Genomic DNA, 22,500 nt, shown 5'->3' with positions numbered 1-22,500 from the left:
GGCAAACTATTTTCTTTTGCTGGTGTCAGCTTATTCTGTCTCAATGTAATAAAACAGACAATATGCATCTCTTTAAACATTTAATTATTTTGTATTTGCCAGTCTACGGAGACCATAATCTGTGGGGAAATGAGAGTAAAGCACAAGCATGTAGAAATCCCCCAATAAAGAATGAGGGGGAATTCTAAACAAGCTGAAATGCGGAGTAATTCTTAAGCAATGGAGACAGAGTATTTCAGGTGTCAGGTATTTGATTTTTAAGCTAGAGACTATTGGTTTTGCAGATTCTCTTAAGTCCTACTGTTATTTACTGCTGGCACAGATGGTCACGCTTTCGGAATGTGAGCATTTCTAATACAACAGGTTACGTCTGGCCAAAGAGAAGGGGTAGGGGTAACACTGACAGGACGAGTAAATACCGCTTTTAAACTGGAGGTGAATTTTATCATTCTGCAAAGGTGTGCAATGAGTAGGTTGCGGGCTAAAGACATTTCCTTCTGTATAATGTACTCAGAGACTTTTAAAGTTTCATTCCTTTTGGTTCACTGCGGTTAATGTTTCTGATTTCTCCTTTCTCTTATTACATCTTGCTTTCACACCTTTTGGCTGGCAAACAGATACCCACAGTGATATCCACAGGCAGGGAGCAAGCTGCAAGGCTGCATCTCAACGGTAAATCCCTGCCAATTATGTTAAAACTAATTATAAATCTCTTTCCTGTAAAATCATAACCCTAGCTGAAAATAATCCACACCCCAAATAGAACATGGGTTACATTTTAAAATAGACTTTTCCCCAAGGTTAAATTTAATGTCTTGATTGCACATATTCCCAGAAAATAAATGGTTCTATTGCAGCAAGTAGTTTTAGTTTGGTTCATCTAAATTCTAAGAGTGAAGTTCACGCACCTTTACTAAAATCATCAGTGAAAACGAGATAGTTCAGTTTCAGTACTAAATCATACTCCACACAGTATCGCACTTCCAGGAGCTACATCATTCTACAGTAACTATTTCATTCATCTGGTATTGTTACAGAGTGTAAATCAGGATTCATAAATGATCAGTTTGTATCCTTTGGGAGGGAGGGATTACATGTAAATAATCCCTTTAATGTACGCATCGCCTCTAAGCATTTCACACAGCAATAAATTGGTAAACTGAATTTGAGCAATTAAGAAATTAAATGAAACTAATAAAATGTGATTAAGAAATTAAATGAAACTAATAAAATTTGTATTTTAATATTTCTTGATGGTTATTTGGGGATTAGTGAATATGAAATCAGCCACTCTCCTGCATGAAGGTATACTGAAGCACTTTGATAAACTCTATCTGTCAGCTTTTCACTACTGTATTTCAATCACAACTCCTCTTTTGAAATACTTCAGCATATCTTTCATTCCACAGTTGTATTATTAACTACATTAAACTATGAAGTCCAAGTACCCATTTCAAACAAGTACTCATACATCCCATAGTGAAAGGCAACAAGAAAAACTACCTCGGAACATGCTACATATGAAATTATTAACTCTAAATGTTTGAGATGGGAAAGGCACCATGACAACCGGAGCTTTGCCTCACTCTCCTCTCCACACCCGCCTGCTCCCACCTCCCCAGAAAAAAGCCATGGTACAGCGGCAGCCTGGGCAGAAGTGAAATGAGAAAGCACATGAGCAGGAATAAACTGCTCTAATAGCAAAAATACAGAAATGTATGGGCTTTATAGAGTAGGATATTTAACAGACACAGACCTTGGCTATCTTTGCTTGTCTTTAGGAAACAAGCAAGTGACACTGATCTGAGGAGCTAATGGTGAAGCAAAGTAAGGGTAATTACAGCATACTATCTATGACAAGTACTTTACAAGGAGCAATGGCAAGGTACATAATCACTGTTACCGAGCCCATGGAAACAGAACTCTAGTTGCTCAAATTGGAATTTTGCATACATTCTATTAAGGTATTTAAAACAAACCAAAACCGAGAGGATTTTTTAAATAACATTATTGTTATTCATTCATTCATTCTTGTTACAAGATGTTGCAAATAAACCTGTATGTTCTCAGGGTATGGACGGGTTAATGACACCAGTGCTGTAAACATGAAAGATGAAACAAAAATGCAATTATATTTTCCTTTTCTGCATATGGGGTTATCAGAAGAGCTATGATCTAATTTGTTCTTACTGCCAATCTTGAGCTGAACTCAAGATCATTCAAAATGATGCCATGACCTAGCTATACTATGGACTAGCAATAACAACAAAAATCCCTGAGAAAATCATTGCAACCTTGGGTGACAAAAATAGAGAGAAGCCATGAACAACCTAATACCCAGAAGTGGCAGTTTAATAGTGTGCTTCATTTCAGCCTGTAGCCTAAAAAATACAGACTCTAAAAGGAAATATCAGACTTTGAGAAGGCCCTATATAATTGCACAGGTTGGGTCTTGTCATTAGCCAATTTATTCTTCCTCAGATTTACAGTTCTGGGTGTAACAAAATCTTTGGCACAAGGCGCAGACTTAGGAGATTTTTTTCACCCTTCGAATTAATTTATTTTGTACTCATTGGAATTCAATTCAGTAGCACTTGCTGAGTTTTGGGCTTCTTTTTGCTGCTGAAAGAGCAGCCTTTTCAGGCTTTTACAACTCAACAAAACACTAAGCACGTGCTTAACATTAAACCTGTGCTGAAGTTTCTTCAAGGTAAATGGGATGCAAATGAATGTTTGGTTGTTTTGCTCAATAAGGACGATCTCTGCACCTCTGAACTGTTCTGTTGCCAGATGCCACTTACAACTTACAAAGAGATGTCAATTTTATAGGATATGGATTGGATCATTTTAAACTAATCCCTGCAGAAAGAAAACAGTTCATTGTGAGGAGGAAAAAATGATAATGCCACCTCTGCAAGTTTCTTGGATGGGTGGAAGTAAGTGGGAGAAAAGCCCAAGGTACTCTAGCTGACAGTGTAGCCACACAACTTATATTTTTCTTCTATAATAATTTATAAAAACACAGCAAAATGAACAGCACTGAGCAGCTTGTGTTCCTATCATAATGTATAACCTCTCAGTACTTCATGTACAATAATACCTTCATGAAAATCAAGCTGTATTACTTCTGCTGCTTTGTACAACACTTTGCATGACTAAGGGCAGCAAGTGACAACACGTTCTCCAGTAACTGAGATTGATTATTGGTGCTTCAGCAGATCCATAATCATGATGCATGCAGCATGGAGAGATGGAATTATTTTCATACACTGCCCTGATTGGTAGAAAAAACTTTTTTTCTAACTGAACTGAATATGTATAGGATGCATGCAATATGCTCTAGAGGAATGAGTATTGTGCTGGCTGTCAAAAGGTCTCTTAGCTATACTCCTGCCTTGCGTGGCTCTGAGCAAGACGAGTCATGCATGCTGACTGCATTTGCTACTCTTCAGTCACAGTGGTCACCACTATAAAGAACGTAAATTTATCAGTGGTTATCACTCTGTAGTATCTGAGATACTATTTTACTATTAACAATAGTGAGAATCTGAAAGAAGCATGAGAGTTGAGTGTGGGACATGGCGGAAAGCATGGCCATGGTAGGTCTGGATTTTATTTCAGTAACATTGGTTTTACAGCTGTTTAACTGTACTGACTTCAAAGGAATTGCTGCAGATTGTTACTGATGAAGTGACTGTGGAGTGTGGACCTCTGTATCTCCTTACAGCAGCAGGAAACTGCAGATTCTTTACCAGAAAAACTGGTTAGCAATTTTTTCTTTTCTTTTACAGTGTATTAAACAATACTTTTTTTTTCATGCCGTTTCCAAAAATTTCAGAGGACTTAATATTTTAAAGAAGTCACTGTTACACCATAAAATCCTTGAAGTTATAAAAATATCTGAGATATTAGCATTTCATATTTTGTAACTTCGCAGTTTGGTGAATAATGTAACTATTTTGAAGTTCAGGCGACTTTTTAAAATCAGAATCATCACATCCTGCTGGAGAAACGGTAACAAGGATTAATTTGCATTTTAAAACAGGCACATCAATAGCCTTTGCTGTTGTCCCTGTACTGTGGTATTATTGCAAGAACAAAAGTTAGTGCTACAGTAAATCTCATTTGATTAAATGGATAAACAGTACTTCGAGGTTGTGGAAATGGACAGTGCCCTGTAAACTCCTTAATGATTAAGGAGTGATTAAGGAGTGATTAATTAAATACCTTTTAAGGTGAAATATGGTGACAAATAGCTCAGCAACAGAAAAAGCAGTAATATACCTATGCCATATTGAATTTTTCTATATTAGGATTACTACACCAAATTGTGGATAGTTGAATAAGCATTTATATTATCCATTTTCTGGTTATTTCATGTTTCTCTAGATACTAAGCTCCATGTAACCCAACAAGGAAGGTTAGAGATGAAGTATGGAATGCAAGATGACAATTGCCACACTGTACTACAATTTATAAAATAATACACCAATAAGAGAGTGAAATACAATGCGATGTGGTAACACAATTAGAATAGGTTTTCCTCTGGACTAATGGGTATCATAGCTCTCTCTTCATAACTTTTACATATTACAAGATTCTGCGGAATATTGAACTGCTTTGGCAGAAATGCTATGTTCTTTCCCCATCTTACTTTAAATTTTAGTTCATGTATCTCGAGGACAGACACAGAAATTGAAAACCCTTCTGAATAAAGTTTTGTGTATACTAGTAGAGAGAGGAGAAAGAAAAACTTCTCTTCAACAGTGAACGGGACAGAATAAAAAGTCTTTCAATTACTGTACACGTATATATATATACACACAGCAGCATGTAACTTATTTAGCATAGGTTACTAAAAAAAAATCCATGAAATTACAGCAATTTTCATTAAACTGTTGACATCAGTGGAGGCGCTTTCAATTTAGTCCAATGTAGGAATACAGAATGAGATTCAAATTTACCTTTCAGGAAACATTATAAGAAAAGTCTGTGCAGTGTCTCCCCAAAGGCCAGGGTCAACTTTTCAAAAGCAGCCTTTGATTCTGGATGCTCAGCCTGAGACAGCTCTTTTGAAAATTTTGCCATGGATATAAAATCCTTAATACCTTTATGTTAGGCAGCTCTCAAGTAGAGACTTTTCCTGTTGGGATGGGGTGGGGGCTTGTAGCCTTCTGCAGCCGACATAAAGTGGCGCGTAGTCTATCAGGAGCAAGTATATGCAAGGCAGCTAACACTAGCACTGGGTATTAAACAGACATCTTTGGACACCTGCTTTTGCTCAGCTCAGCTCCTATTTTCTCTCATACCTTTGTTTTTATTGTCTCTTCATCTTGTACAGAGATTGCCCATGGCAGTTCTTTGCAACCCTTTATAACCTGAGAATGAAGGAATTAAAGTTCTTTGTACAAGCCTCTGTGACCTTGTGCCAGGCTGGAAGGGGGAGCCCTTCCAATGTCCTAAGGATCTTGCAGTCTAAACCCTGAGTGAGACTATGGTTTTGTAGGAGGAGGCCTCTAAATTAAGTTAGATGCTCTTACAGCTTCTGTCTTTGAGAGCGTACTAGGATGGATTTGATCAGGTACATAGAAGGAAATTGGGGTACTGGCTAAAAGCTCAAATTTCACAGCTTTCTCAAACTACTTTCTAAAACACATTTGCATTCTACAAAGTTGAGTAACAGACAAAAAGATTCTGCTGTTCCTATGGGAAAGAGGAGACATTTCTCATTCACTTTTCCTTAATCACTGTGGAAAATATTCCCAGAACTCCTATCAGCTTTTTTGTTTAAATGATTATTCTTGTTGCATTTCAAGCCAGCCCATTCTCTTTCTCAAGTCATTCACGTCTTCTCTACTTCCCATCTCAAATTCTCTCTCTTTCCTTCAGTCTCCTTTTGTGTCCCTCTGGAAAATTCCATCCTTTTTTCTTGTTACCCAGAACTGGAGGTCACTCCAAGTTTGAAAGCCACAAAAGACTTATGTGGATGCAGGAACAGAAAAATATTACTACATTGAAACATAACAGCTGAAATGCTAGAGCAAAAGATAACTGCCAAGATGTTTAGCTTCCATTTCATGAAAGATGAGGAAGACAGGAAAATAAGAGCAAATAGAAAAGCAAAGCTTGAAACAGCAGAGAAAGGCAGGAGTTATACATGATGCAAAGTTAGATGAGAAAGGCAGGAGTTATACATGATGCAAACAGTTAGATATTGTCTGGAAATAAATGCCTTCCTCTTAAAAGTGATTAGCCATATTGATCGCTTAGGTGTTAGAGTAATACTTTCCACAGATTATTACATGATTCACAAATATTTTGGCAGAGCAGGACATGCTGACTGTTCTGGCTGTCGTTACAGCTACTTTTTTGCTCTTCCTTCTATGCTAAACTAGCCATCTATCCACAGCTCTAGACCCTAAACATCGCGTATTGCATAAATGTGTTGGGTTGTGTCTTTTTAATCCTTTCAATTGGTTTACATTGGCCTTGGCTGTACAGCTTTACATTCCCTGCTGTGTGTACTTGTACATCTATATGCCTAATGGAAAGCAGACGGATGATTCAGCACATTAGGGCATCCTCTGGGCACCCTGTATCCTGCCACATTTAGCACAAGCCTCACATTTCATATGCCACTTCTTATAATCACAGCATTAATGTTAAATCATGAGAATCTACATTAAGATTTATTGACCCTGGATTTGGCACTTCATTTTGTCAAGGCATGCTGATATTATAGGAGTATTCAAACTTGATACCACACCTACTACAGTATTACCCCATTGTCAGCAATCAGGGAGTACTTTCCAAACATCCTGGAGCATCCTTTTCTCATCATAACTCTTGTCCTGAGCTACACTCACAATGTTTGGAAGTGGAAATCACCTGTTGGCTTCTGCTGTACAATAAATTTCCTTCCTCCTTCACAAAAATCCTTTATTCTTGAAGAAGGAGTAAATCTAGGTTAGTACTCCATTTGTTTTCCAGCAGCAAAATGAATGACCTTGTTTCAATTACATTTACAGTAAAAAATATAGCATTTACAGTATTTGAGTAAAGTGACTTTGGTTGTTTTATTTATGAATATCGATTTCTGCATAGAGATAGCATTTCTGCTTTACTCTTACTTTTTTGGTGAATGAGCACTAATATTGGCTCTTAGATGAGCCACAGCAGGCACTGAATAAAATACTGCTGAGGGTGTAAGAAAGACCTTGTCATACTATTTATCAACACAGTGCCAACAAGGATGAGAATGGAATATTTCTCTCTGAGGGTTAGTTCTTACTCACATTGATGTCTGCAGGAGTTTTGTCATCAGAAATCAGCAGGCTTTCGATCAGACTTTTTAACAGTAAGCTTTGGAGTTCTAAACTCAGTGTAAGCAGTGAGAAAAAAAATCCTCCAAAACTTATTGACATGCAAGGGTTGTGACTCCTACTCCTTTCTTTCTGACCACTTTCAGATGCTTCAAGTGTTTTACTTTGCATTTCTTTAAATACCAAAATACTAAAATAACAGAAATGGCTACAGAGCAGCAGTATGTTAGGTGCCCCAATGCTATACCTGAAAGAAGCATTCCTAAGGTAGATCTAACGTTTCACTCCTGTGATTTGCAGCTGCTAATGAGATGCTAATAAATACTATATGGGCTGTTTTCCCCGTATTGTTCATATCTGTCCACTAGAAACAGAGTGGAAATCACTGATCACACTTAAGCTAGCTCCTCGACCTCCACCATCTACATCCGCAGCCACGCCCACACATTTCCCTCAAACACAAAGAAACAAGAAAGACCTGTGGGGATTTTAATTTGATCAGTTTTACACATTCTAAGAACGGTGTTGCACTTATTACGCTTTCCTCTCCTATGGAGTAGTCCAAATTGAATAGGATCAAGGTTAGTCATGGAGCTAAATCAAGTTACTTTTATTCTGGGGAAAAATGCTCAAGGGATAAAGTAGCCAAAAATCCCAAACTGCAATACATAAATCAAGTAGAGATACAAAAAGTCCAAGGTCCATAGATGGCTTTGACTTTAATGGAACAGAATACAGAGAGCCTTTCATATTCAAAGAACCTTGTAGACTCACTAGACTAAATAGTGCTATTATATTCAAATGTGGCATCTATTAGGCATTCAGAAATAACTCAAACATTGCCTCGGATAGTGGGTCTTTTTAAGATGGGATATGTTTCCCAGGGCAATATTTTATTTTATTTTATTTTATTTTATTTTATTTTATTTTATTTTAGCCCTGGGAACAAAATGCCTAGACAAAAATTAAATACACGGGCCTCAGTTTTTTCTTTTCTAACATTGGCACTGGTTTGAACTGTCTCACTGGTTTACAATGTATTTATGTATGTAATGATATAGGGTAAGAACTATCCAAGAGTATGTACATCTACTTCTGTTGCAGTGTTTGAGTTCTGAAGCCAATTTAGCCTGATCATCAATGTAAATAAAGAAACAAACAAACCTGTTTGGAATAAGTTTTATCAAATATTCTACAGATTGTGATCTGCTGTGCCATCAATTAAGGGAAGGAGATCTGCAAATGTGATGCAGTTGATTGCTTCCTATTAAATACTCAACTTTTAGTGATTCATTCAATGACCTGGGAGCGTTTATATTCTCCCAACTCTGACATTTCTGCTTGGCAGCCATGTTATTTCATTAGCATAGTGTCAGCAAACTGGACGTGTTGCTTTGAATTTCATCCGTTATCCACTGTATTTATTATGAGTGCAGTATCTCACAGAACCATTTAGAGTACTGACTTGACCTAGCGAGAGAAAAGAAAGGAAAGCAAAAAGCAAGAAAGTGTTAGTAAATATCTGCAGAAAGTCTTGGGGTGTTGGAAATTGCCCAGTCCACACAGAGTTGATGTGAGACATCACTGGTGGTTACAATGCTGCACTTATTTCATCTGGTTCACTAGCTCATTTTCTAATTTCTATCAGCAAATATATGATGAGTCTTAGTAACTTACCACACCCTTTCACTTAGCTTGAAAAATCTACAGAAAAATTACTACTAAAAAAAAGGAAAACTTATCAAATGTAAAATTAGATTAAGAGTCAATCAAAATCCAACTGTGAATTTATCATTTCAATGAATTTCAATGAATGGTTTAAAATCTGTTCGAAATCTATTTGAAAATGAATATGTAATAATACAGACATATCTCTTTTTCAAAGCTAGTATTGTCAGATGTATTCTGTGCATTATAATTCATGAACAGGGTAGATGACTATTTGAGAAGTATTAAAATGAGCTGACTTTTCAATACAAGTGTCTTGACAATAAGTTTTTCTATTCTTGGCAATTCAGAAATGTAGACAATTGTGCTAGAAAAATAATATGTATTGTAATATTCATTGTACAGTAGTAGTATAGTAAGTGGCAATTCTGGACATTACAAGAGACACAAGGATTATTTTCTGTGATTGCACAGAGAATACTTGGATTTCTTGTGAAGCTTTTGCATTGGAAATGAGATTCATCAGTCTGAACAGGGCAGGGTTAGAGCCCTTAGCAACATGCTTATTTTGTAGAAGGTCACTCAATAATAACTTCCTCTGCCCTCCAAGCTTATTAAGACTGACTGGCATATATTAATGAAAACACCTGATTCTCCAACCATAAAACCCAGACAAAGACTTTATTTTAATATTAAGGAAGGAACCCTTAATTAGCAGGGTTTCAAAAATGTCAGCTTCTTCTATTAGCTGTTCTGGTCCATCAAAGCCATAATCCCTACTGTCAAATTTCATCACATGATAGACAGTTTGCTGGCTATCTTTTTTTTTTTTTTAACTGATCATACTGTCGGAAGCTTTTTATTTTGCCATCACATTTAACAAGTTTGCATGCATTTCGTTGTTACATTGCTGATTTTACTCCTTTCAAAGTCTGCCTGTGTCAGCTAAAAGAAGAAAAAATCTGAGGAAACACAAAATATTACATATTGATACACAGACATATAATTAAAGACTTTTGGGGAGAGTTCTCATTCATAATATTGATTCTTTTCTAGGGCATGCAAATGCGCTTCTGTGAAAACACGAATAAAAACCACCATTCACAGATGAATTTCCATTTCAGGCATGTTAAGAGAAAAAAAAGAACAAATGCTCGAAACATTGTGAAGACCTTTGGAGACGCACATTCTTTAGGATTAACCCACAATACACCTGCATGCTATATTGAATTTGTTCAAGTAGATATTGCTTGCACTGTCCTTCAAATGAGAGAGAGTGTGTCAAATTTTACTAGAAAAAAACATATCAATTTTAAAAGGATTTATATTCTAACTTCATTCAGCATTTCATTGTTTATTAAACATTCACATTCATGGAAAACCCAATCTATTTCTTTTGCTTAAAAAAAAGCAATAGAAGGTTACTATCCTGTCACAGACTTCTAAGCCTTCCCATCTAAACTCTCTCAAACATTGCCTATGGATTTGATAAAGCTGTATTCCCCAAACCAGCACACGGGTATTTAGCTCACCTATGTAGGTTTTCTCTTCTTTAACAAGAAAAATAAAAATTATATAGAATTTGTAGGATGACAATGCAGAAAGGCAAAGTAAGCTCCCATGTTCTTTTCATGCCTAGTTTTTCTTTAAATCTTTCCTTTAAAACTTTTAGATTTCTTTATTAATAATTTATGCAACACCGCACATATTATAAATGGTGCAGTAAAATGAAGGAGTCTTGGTGTTGAAGCTATAAGAATCCAGGGAAGAAGAAAGGAATTCCCAGTATTCTGGAAAAAGAAAGAATTTCTGGAGTGGAAGAGTATGGGTAACATTTGTATTTTAAAGTAGGGGAGAAGCAGCCTGAAAAAGAAGAGCAAGATATGCTAGAGCTAATGAATGAGACAGACAGGCTTCTGCCAAGAACTGGAGGCAACATGAGAGGCCCCAGAAAGCCAAAAGCAGGAAAGGAAATGGAGGCAATCCGAGAGATGACTGTGAGAACATAAAGGAACTGAAGCGCAGCTGTCAGAAAAATAAAAATTTTGGGATCCTTATAGGCTGGTAAGAAAAGAACATAACAGTCAAATTTTGCTCAGACCGAAGAAAAAAGTGAGACTGAGGTTGGATCAGGAGGGGAAGATTAAAGCAATAAGGTCATAGATAACCAAACGATTAAGAAATGGATACAGATGAAAGGACAAATTTTGGATGGTTTCAGATCTAAAATGCAATTGGATTTAGGGACAGCCGACTTGTATAGTGGGTATTACGGAAGGCATGGAGATGAAACCACGATGGTGAATCTGGATAATGGGATGACAGTGAATTTTAAGTTGTGAGAGAGAAAGAAGAATGGGTAAAAAATACTTTATATATGCACTTTTGCAGTATTCAGCACTACTGAAGAGCAGACAGGAGAGAGAAGGTTCTGCAGCCTCAGAGATGGATGCTGACTGCAAAGAGTCCTCAGTTCTAAAGACAAAAGACACCTTTAGAGCTTGGCGATATTTTTTGTATATGAAATTTTTTGAATGTCTGTGTGTTACATCACCTAATACATGTTAGGAAATAGTAGGCCAAAAATTCACCTCTACTTAGATTGAGATATGGGCAAGAAATTCAGAAGGAGGTGATTGAAATACAACTGCAAGGCTCAATAAGAAGGGAAATACTCAGAGAAGCAGGAGGAAAAATCTGAGACTCAAAATTATAGAGGCCTACGGAAATCTTTGGAAGAGGTGAGGGGGAAATAGTGAAAATGGAGCTGAACTCAGAGAAACATCAGCAGAACAGAGGGAAATTAAGAGCTAATAAAGGAGATACAGAGGGAGCAATCGGGATATGACCACTCTGAAACAGAACTGCAAAAAACAAGGAAGGAAGTGGAGCTTCTGGGAGAGAATGATAAATGTAATACAGACAATAAATCCAATAAAACAAGAATAGCAAAAGATTTAGGTGTCCATTAATGGACTTGTTAGCTATACTTTGGCTATGTAACTCAGTCAATATTTAGTGAAAATAAATAGCCTTCCTACCTCAGGAAAATAATTCCAGTTCTTCACACTGTGGAATTCTTCCCATTGCTAATAATTGCATAAACCTATATGCGTTAATCCAGGATCCTTGTATCACTGTCTTTCTAGAGGTAAAAAAAATCAAATACAATCTGATTGTACACATCTGAACTAACTAACAAAACATTATAAAGGGTTGCATTTATTTTATCTGCTTAACCTTACTTTGCTGCTTCCTGAGTGCCTATGTCTATTGCAAGTGACAAGTACGTTTCTTAGCTGAATTTACAGCTAGCCACTCCATCCTTTTTAATGGCTTTAAGTGACTGTCAACATTTACTCGTATGATTTTTCTCTCATTTAATTAATTTAGAAATGAAACCCACTCTTTAGAACAGTAGAGTTCCTTGCCTTTTCAATGATGCATCTAAGGAGTGGAGCAACAGTGAATGGCAACAAGATAATAAGGCCAACACATGAAGTCCATTTTTGCACAAGTGGACACCCATCAAGCCCAGAAAAATACTTTATTTTATCTATTTTTAACTGATCTCAAAGATTCAATGAGTGCTTCCTAATTCTAGTACTGCAGGATTTTGTGAATAAAAGGCCTGCCTCAAACCACTACCCTTTTCATTTTGTAAACTTTGATCATAATGCCCCATTAGTCTTCTCCCTTCCAAATTGAAAAGTCCCAGCCTTTTTCTTATGTCCTTGTAATGCAGCTGTTCGATCCCCTTGATCATTGTAGTTTCCCTTCTCTGTACTATAACTCCACAATATTCCTGCTTGGATGCAGGGAGCAGAACTGCTCATAGTACTCAAGGCATGAGAACACCAAGGTTTCATGAAATGGCAGAATGACGCCCTCCGTCTTGGCCTCAATATCCGTTCTCATGATGCTCAACATTTTGGCTGCTTCTGCACATTCAGTTGACGATTTCAGAGAACTATCCATAGTGGCTACAAGATCTTTTTCCTGAGTTGTAACTACTGCTCTAGTTGAACATGTTAATAGTGCTCTCTACATGGTCAGTGTCCACAGAGCTATCCACAGAGCTGCCTCTGATCCAAACGGCAGAAACAAGAACAGAATGGCATTACAAATGGTCTCTGTCATACTTTGGCTATAACAGTCTCTTAAACCTCAGATGCTCTGTAGCCATGCTTTTAATGTCTGCTTGGAAAACTCTACGGTCTTGCCTTGCTGCTGGAATCCAGGTGGTGTATCACAGCTTACTAACGTGGTAACTTGTATGCTTGACTGGCACTTCCTAAGCCTCTATTCAGCATAATGTTAGCATTTTATTGTAAGTTGTTGTAAATCATATTGGGTGTATAATATGTGTGTTTTATATCAGATGCAGCCAGAATGGTGTATTTACGGACTAATGGTCCCTGGATACTGCAAGAGACAGTGATGCCTAGTTGAGGAACAGAAGGGAGAAAAAGGTAAAAGAGCAGAAGGATAGCATAAGGATGCAGGCAAATGAATATAACTCAATTTTTCAGTTGCTACAAATTAGGGTGAGAAATTCTGGTTTGCCTTCTTTAGAGCGCTATACTTTTGTGGGTCGAAATGGTCAGTATTTCACTGACAGGCAAGAAAATTCAAAACTCTTCAGTTGGAAAAGAGTATTATAATCACTGACTGGAAAGTCTGCCTGCTGGCAAGGTAAGCTATTATTTTTGTATATAACTCAATTTTTCAGTTGCTACAAATTAGGGTGAGAAATTCTGGTTTGCCTTCTTTAGAGCGCTATACTTTTGTGGGTCGAAATGGTCAGTATTTCACTGACAGGCAAGAAAATTCAAAACTCTTCAGTTGGAAAAGAGTATTATAATCACTGACTGGAAAGTCTGCCTGCTGGCAAGGTAAGCTATTATTTTTGTATATAGTGTGCACAATTAAGACTAGTGTATTTGGACAAATTTGTGATCAAATAAAGCTGTGGCCTTTCCTTGCCAAAAAGGGTATAATATCCAGCCATCAGGACTTGCATCTTGGGAAAGGATGGAAAATGAATATGCCAGAGATAAAAGGAAAAATATACTGCTTTAAAGAAATGGTAAATCACTGAATTTAAGAGATAGGGAATTAGGTTCAATGATAGTTCAGTATGACATTTTGTTCCTTGCTTTTTCTATTACTGTAGGAAAGAACTAAAGGACGCTAAATGAGATCTTGCTGTAAATATCTAATCAGCCTTTTGCAGTCCAAAAATTGCCCATAAACCATATTTTCCTATGTGTGCAGTCTCTACTCAAAGTGTAATACAATTCTTACATTTCAGACTTTATAGGAGTTAAGATGTAGAGATTGCACTGACTGTAGCACATGCTATGTAGCCCAAAGTATTAAATACATTGCTAAGAATATACAAATCTTCAATTTCCTTTTTCAAAGTTGGTTTATATTTTTACACTTCTCTGCAAAAGGCTCTTCACTAAATTGTAAAACTCTCCTGTAAGTATTTTTACACATTGAACTTACAAGAACACACTTTTCAAAAGAAAGTAGAAGCTTGATGACAGAAGCTGCACAACACATGTGCAGCCCTATCTATGATTTAATTCTCTTTCCTACACATAAGGCTCTCTTAATGGACTTTTTTGGACTATTTGGAAGCATACAGACACATATACACAGTCTGCTTTGGAGATGAGTTTGTGCATGAAAGAATCTTCATCTGCATTGTTATCAATTAAATTGCCATCAGTACTGCAGGCACCTCTGGCAGGGTTCCAGGCTCCAGGGGTTGGATTGACTCGCAGTCCTAGAAATAAGGGTCAAACTGACTCTCACCTTTGCAGTACTGATAGAAGCCCCATATAAATCACTTGATATATAAATATTTATTTATCAACTGGTGCATGAAAGAATCTTCATCTGCATTGTTATCAATTAAATTGCCATCAGTACTGCAGGCACCTCTGGCAGGGTTCCAGGCTCCAGGGGTTGGATTGACTCGCAGTCCTAGAAATAAGGGTCAAACTGACTCTCACCTTTGCAGTACTGATAGAAGCCCCATATAAATCACTCGATGTATAAATATTTATTTATCAACTGTTGGCTAGTCAACAGCATGGTGTGGTCTGCACGTATTTCATAAAGCAGATGGTTTACATTTTCTGAACTCAAGGCAAAAGTCAACGCTACGTGACGCTCACTATTTAACAGGATTTTTTGACTACTGATATGCCATAATTGTCAGAGTTTCCACAAAACAAATGGGTCAACTCCTAACTATTTGGGGGAATGCTCTTACATTCTTCTACTCATCTAAAGAAAAAATGAACTTCTGAAATTAACTGCACAAGAGCTCACCACACTGACATTGTGATCTATCCCAAATTCAAGAGTACTTTGTAAGCATTATGTTATCTGTGCCAGCTTCACAAAACTATTACGGTTTCACTTCTTCGTGTCTGTAACAGTTCCCCATCATCCTGATAAGTGGGCAGCCATTTCGTTTCTCTCTGTATAGATAGAGCTGTGAAGGAGAATTAGATTTCAACACTTATGTAACGGAGATTAATTGATTGATTAGATTATTAATTAAAGTTTCCATTAAATTCTCTTTTTAAAAAGCACAGGATTGTGGATCCCCAGGGTTTTTTCTAACCCTTGAAATCATAAACAAGAGAATGCATAACTAAACATTGTATCTTATCTTGTGAAGAATAATTAAGCCAGTGGATGCATTGCTATGAAGGAAAATATTTTTCCTTCCAAAATATTTTTTTTTTTTTTTCCCTACAAACCTTAGGAAAGAGAAAGAAATTTTTGGATTCCCCCCACTGCAGTAGAGGAATGGCCACCAAAAATAGCTTGGTTGAAACATATATGTATATGTATGTATGCCTGTTTGTATGCATGCATGAATCTCTGTTTGGGGTTTGTATGCTATTCATTTTTAAGAAAAGAAGTGAAAACATGACTTAGGTTATTTTAGATTTGAACTGATGTGGTCTACCTAGAACTTCCAGCCACATAATGTTTCAGAGTTCTGTGGAAAAATAAAAACAGCAAGTGGCCTTTTAGGTAACCCATAATTAAAAGCAATTTTGAGCTGTCTTTTCAGGGAAGCTACCCAGGGGAAGTATTTGCTACCTGTTTGACCTTCACAATTGTGAGTCCTTGGCAGTGTCAGCGACCCTCTGAACTGAATTCAAAACTAATCTCTAACAGAAAAAGAGAAACAGAATTCATGCAAATCATATTAATTCCAACATTTCCCCAGTGAGCTGGGTATAAACTACAGCCTAATTAAATATTTTTTAACGATGTGAGTAATTTTTGCCAAGGGGCGGATTCAGGGGAAAATTTAATATGAGATCACAAAAGCTGTTCCCAGCGTTGATTCTGTAAATTAATGACTATCTGCCTTATGATAAAAACATGCTGCCAAGAATGAAAATGAAGTCAGCAAAGCTTGCTCTATTTGTCTAACAACCAAATACACAGAATGCAAAACTTTAAAGGATATGGAAAATTTCCATTGTCTGTATGATGTATTCCTGATAAAGATGCATGACACTGACAGCATAAAGCTGCTCTATATTATACAAGACTATGAACTCTTATTAGTTATCACTAATATAGTGTTAGCTAGTGTTAGGAACTTTAGTGGGACAGTGCCAAGAACCAACAGCAAGATCCTGAGAGGTATTTATTTATGTGTGGGTAGCATAATGTGCTGTGACCATTTCATAAACTCTCTATCTCTAAGACACACTGAATGCTGCACAATTTCTCAGAGTTGCTCACAACTATCCATCCATCTTCCCTAACACTTATCACTGTAGTATCTGGGCACCAATCTTAAGTGCTTGTCAGAAAGAAAATCTCATTAAACCAATGTTATTAGTGCTTTCAAATAATAAATGCACAAACATTAAAACTATGATCAAGAAAAACTGTATAAAGAGACAGGAGTTATTGATGCATCAGTCTGGCCAGCTTTTTATCATGATTTGGGAATTAAACAGTAAGCCTTATCTGACTGAGAGGCTGCTTTATAAAGTATAGTATTAGATCAGATACTGAAGATATTCAAATGCAAAATCCTCTGTTTAACCAATAAAAGACTCCTTGCTCTTTGTTCTTCTCATGCTAACCTAACTTGTAACAAGACAGACAGTTAACACCAAGGAGTTACAACACGTCGCCAGATGACAGGTGACTAGGACTTCGGTAGCACCCTGGTCAAGAGGCCAGCCCATTGTAAGGGCTTTGCAGCCCTATTTATTTAAATTTCTGCCAGTGCTGGCCACTGAGACTGAATTTACAGCTTTTCAATTAGAAGGTCAGTCTGTGCTAACTAGCACACCATTGCCTCATTATAATCATAAAAATAGTGAGAAAAGACTAACATGAATAATATGAAGGAGCCAATCTGAAAGGTGAAGAGGTGCTATTTTCTTGTTTCATCAGAGATGGGAATAAAGCTTGCTGTTTAGAAACAAATATTTTGCTTATAGTGCATGAGTCTCGTAGGAAAGAAATACTTTACAATTTTTCTCTACTTCAGAACAAATAAATTGGTCATTTTCTGTAAATTAACCTTGATAAATGAAAGGACAGTTTACGACTGCTGAACAGTGTAACTTAGGGCACAGCTTTATATGACACGAAATGTATATGTGAGATTTTAAGTTTCAAAGCACTGCAATAGGACTTTTATAATTCTTAATTTCAGCTTAGTCATATTACCTCTTTTTGTAAGCATAATTACATTATTTAAAGTTTTTTAAATAAAAACAATAACCCAGCAAATCAGTTAATATCAAGTATATCTTGGGATATTAGTTAATTTGCTATTTGAAAACTGAGAATGTCATTGAGACTTCAGTATGCCTGTGAACACGTTGCAAATTACGAGTCATGGCTGCACAGAAATGTAAACTACACAAAGGACGAGGACTGTTGTAATTCCCCTCAAAACACTGGGAGAAACTACTCAATCTATCATATACAAGCCACAGAATGTACAGACTTCCAAGCAGCCATGGAGCTCCACAGCATGCATAAATAGAGAAAAAAACACAAAAACGTGATGCACTTCAGGATTACATAAATGTTCAAAACCCACAATTTAAAATACATTCTATTTAATGAAAACCTGGAAATTGTCTTAGTTTCAGTCTGAAAAGCACAGATCATCTTTAAGGGAAAACTAGTAATTTTTGCTCAAATCTGGTAATAAGTTGTAAGCCACTAAAACAGGAAAAGTAAGGTAGAGAGCATGACAATTTTCAAGGGGAACACTTCAAGATTATAGTGAAACAGTTTAATGCCCACCATTCTCTGTGGTTACCTGCTCTGCGTTCAGGCTACAACCCACTCTCCAAGAGCTTTGCTCTTTCCTGGATGAACTCTCCCTGTACTCAGCAGCCACTGATGAACACATGCATCCAGCTAGAGGCAGCCCTGACCTGCTGTTTTTGGCTGACCTGCTTGAGTAGTTTAAAGAGATACTGTCACCCAAATTGAGAGGTTGAGGCCCTTTGCTAACGTAGTCCAACTGAACATGTTTCTTGTTATGCTCTCACCTGTTTTATTTGGCAAAAATGGAGACAGTCATTAAGGGGCTTTGTTGTACATGTGAATTAGTCAGAAACTTATCCATGGCTTTTCCCAGATCACAAAAGAAAGTTGGAGCAGAACATGAAATTCAAGCTTCCAAGGCCCCCATCACCGAGTCTCCTTTTCTGGAGAAACCAACTGCAGAAGGTAAACAAAAAGGAAGTCCAATAATTTATTTCCCGTATACATGGAACAGTATCTTACGAAGACCTTCAGACGATAATAGCACATGAAATGAGAGTTGATGTTGTAACATACAGAGCGAAAGGAAGAAATCTCATGGTATCTACCTACTGTTTTTATATTATGCAGCTGTAGCTGAGAGATCCTGTGATAAAAGCATTCCAATATTTACTGCTCTGTGCATCACAAAACCCCAAATATATGATTAAATAGAAGGGAATTTGACAAAAACAATAAAAACATTCAAAAGACTAGTGTAAGTTAGGTCTACATACCTTTGAGAATTACTCAGATGATTTTAAAGCCCTGTGTAACTGAAGATACACAGCAGATAATTTCAATTGTGCAGTTCAATTTGGGGATGGGAAAATACGGATGTATAATTTCAAACAGGCAAGATAAATCAGGCCAAGTCCTTTGGGACTACTAACTCTAGAACAAATAGTTTAGCCAAATAACAAATAACAGAAAATAATGCATGAAGAGTAAGGGAAGAAAATAAAGTTGGGTACAGAGAGCACGAAAAATTGAACAACTGTGCTTAAAGACCTATTACTTGATTCTCATAAAACCTGGGAATTCTGAGAAGAGTTTATCTACATCGACCTTTTGCATCTTTAATTTTTGGATGCTTATTATTATTTACAGAAGTATTCATAGTTGTGTGAACTACTAACCTTTGCAGGGTTGCCAACTTGCATAATTTAACTGCAAGACTTGCAGTAACTTTGTCTTTTCCTCAAAGTCCTAGACTCTGGAATCACACAAATAGTACAGAATTGCAGCTTTCCTCTAAAGATGGAGAAAGTTTCTAGCCCATGTTGCAAAGGAAAACTAAAACTTCAAAATCCAGAAAGTAAAAAAAAGTTTACATTTCTGATGCTTAAGGCAAGGCCTTTTTTTTCCCTAACTCATTATCTTTTAATGCTTCAAGTTATTGACATCTCTTTGGCAACAGCTCTGTTTTGTTTAGATCTTAAAGGGCCTGATCCACTTCTCACTGATGCTAGCAGATGTCATTTTTTGATTTACTTAGATCGTGAATCACATCCGCAGACCACACTACAATGAGGGTGATAATGAAGAGTATAGAGATTGCATAATTTTTACTGGAATTTTGTTCCATGACAAAGCTTTGAAGACAGCTTATGCTGTGTGGTTGTAACAACTAATCAACATTTGCTAGATTTTCTGTGTGCAAGGCAGAATATTTATACAAAGTGTCTGGAGCCCTCCACTTTCAGTTTGTTTATGAAATGAGATTTTGAAACATTACCAGCAGACTTCTCGATACACCAGAGTGCAATGCTGCAGTGTCTAGGAAGCATAAAAAGCCTTTTTAAGGATTCAGAGCTGAGCTGTGCACTATTGCATTGCGGCTGTAGATTTCACTCTCGATTCTAGACACCAAGCTCTTTTCCCTTATCCATTGTTTATTAGGCAGTGTTTGGCTTCTGGATGGGTGGGTAAAATCTACAGCAGCTGTAATAACAAGCAGTCTCAAACCCTGCATATTTAAACAGGGTTTTGCACATCCTACTCAATGCCGCCATTTATTCTGGTTAATAAAAGAGTGTGCTGGTAATGTCTCAAAGTCCTACCTGATAAGTTTCTTCTTTAAGAAGAAGAAGCTCCACTTCCCACAGTTTCAACAATCACTACTCATGCCTTTACCTTAACTAGTAAGATACACGTCTTTTTCACTAAACCTTATATAAAAATGAATATATTCATATTTGCAGTAGTGTCATCTTAATGCATAGCAAACTAGTTCTAAATCTTTAAAACACACTTTTGAGAATTTGGCTCCCTGACCATAGACTTTTAAATGGCCTAAATTACATCAAAAGGCACTCTAAATAAATATCATTAAATTGCCCATCTACTAAGTCTTTTTGAAATAAACTGGAGTTTTCAAATCACATATGCTCATGTTTCTTCATTTTGAGAGTAACAATTTGTCAGGGGTTTCTTCTTTTCCCCTCCATCCTCCCAAATCATTAGTAACTTCTTGTGGCTTCTGAAAAAGGTTGCAGATCAAGATTTCAGTAGCTGTGCTACAAGTCTACTCCAGAAGGCCCAAATTCAATCAATTCAATTCACCAGCTTTCAGAACTGGTTGAATGCCCTCTTAACACTGCAAGGGAAATGAATATAAATTCTCTGAATAAAATCACTGCATTAGGAGCGCTTTGGGCTGACATGAGGGGGTTACAGGTTGCCTTCAGCAAAAAACCAGGATAATACAATGGACGCAGCTCCAGAAAAGCTGCAGCTGCCCATACATATAACGAAGTGGAAGAAAAAAAAAAAATCCGAATTTTCTCATTCACTAACACTATCATTAATAATTAATGTTGGTTCTGAATTTTATATGCATGCTATTTAATACCAAAACAAACACATGTTTGAGTCTATTTGTAGCTTCGATACAGATAACATTTCATTAAATATGCAAAATTTGATCACACCTTTAATTCCAAACTATAGTATCATTAAAAAGGCATTATATCATATCATCATAATGAAGTATGAAAGACCATATATCCTTCTGTTCCAAGATAGGGTGAACATAGATTTTCTCTGCTACTGACATGCTGTAGTCCTCATCTACTTGCTTTATGGCAACTGAAAAATTTTACAAGCAAATAATCAAAATCTTTATATCATGTCACTGTGTAGTATTAGCCAAAATTGAGAAATTAGGGAAATGCTGGATCTACAGATTTGTTTCTCTGGGGGAATGGTGGAGTTTGCTGCTCATTGGGTAGTATTATTAATGATATATCGTATCTTCTATACTGAGGTTGAAATGTACTTTAAAACATCAACAGAAATTACTGGCTTTCGCATTCAAAGAAATTGCATGGGAGAATCACATCCATGCTGAAATGAACAAAAGTTGCTTTTTTTTTAAGGCAAGATTTTGTTTGTTTTCTGCAGCCCCCACACTTTTGAAAATGCAGAAGAAGGTACCTGCAGATATCAGAAAAAAATTAAAGTGACCAAAATGTCCAGGAATTAATTGAATGCTGTCATTCTGTATGCTAAAATGAGAGCAGACAAATGCATATTGCACTTGTAACTGCTCAAGTTGTGGTTTGAAATATGTGCAGCACAATTGCCAAAAAGAATAACATATCTGATGCCACTATATTTTTGATGCCATACTTTTGAGCATATGTCTCATGGCTCAATTGCCAAAAGTTAGGAGAATTTAGTCAATATTCAAGGAGCACATGCACATTTTCAATGGCAAAAGGCACAGTTTGATCCGCGTGCTAATAAATTATGCAAATATTATGTACACGTGTACAATTTTAATAGAATTGTTGTGAGAAAGTCAGCATTGCCGCTAAACAAATGAGTGACACAGTGTACAATTTTAATAGAATTGTTGTGAGAAAGTCAGCATTGCCGCTAAACAAAAGAGTGACACAAGAATACCATTGCCATTTCTTTCACCTTTTAGTTTTATGATAGATTTGCATACAACAGAAAATACATCACGAAGATCAAGTATCTCTAGTGAAAATTAAATAAAGCTTTGTCAAACTTGACAGAACCAATCATACACAAGAGGGATGACAAGACAAGCAGTCTTTAGGTTAAAAAATCTTCTCCCTAATTTGCATGTTTTCAAAAATTTACATACATTATTTAAAAACAATGGACTAAAGCACAAAAATTCTACAGACAGAAAAGAGAAAACTTTAAC

The 22,500-nt window shown here is 36.6% G+C and overlaps 1 protein-coding gene across 1 annotated transcript in view; it reads right to left on the bottom strand.

Moving 5' to 3' along the window:
* Positions 1-22,500, bottom strand: part of NPAS3 (neuronal PAS domain protein 3) — a gene marked incomplete at its 5' end in the record, with an annotated part of 555,595 nt that overhangs the window by 102,605 nt on the left and 430,490 nt on the right. The gene's annotated exons all lie outside the window — the stretch shown is intronic.

This window comes from Aptenodytes forsteri, unplaced genomic scaffold (assembly GCF_000699145.1).
Source record: "Aptenodytes forsteri isolate BGI_AS27 unplaced genomic scaffold, ASM69914v1 Scaffold108, whole genome shotgun sequence".
Lineage (NCBI taxonomy): Eukaryota > Metazoa > Chordata > Aves > Sphenisciformes > Spheniscidae > Aptenodytes > Aptenodytes forsteri.
This window is presented reverse-complemented; position numbering and strand designations above follow the sequence as displayed.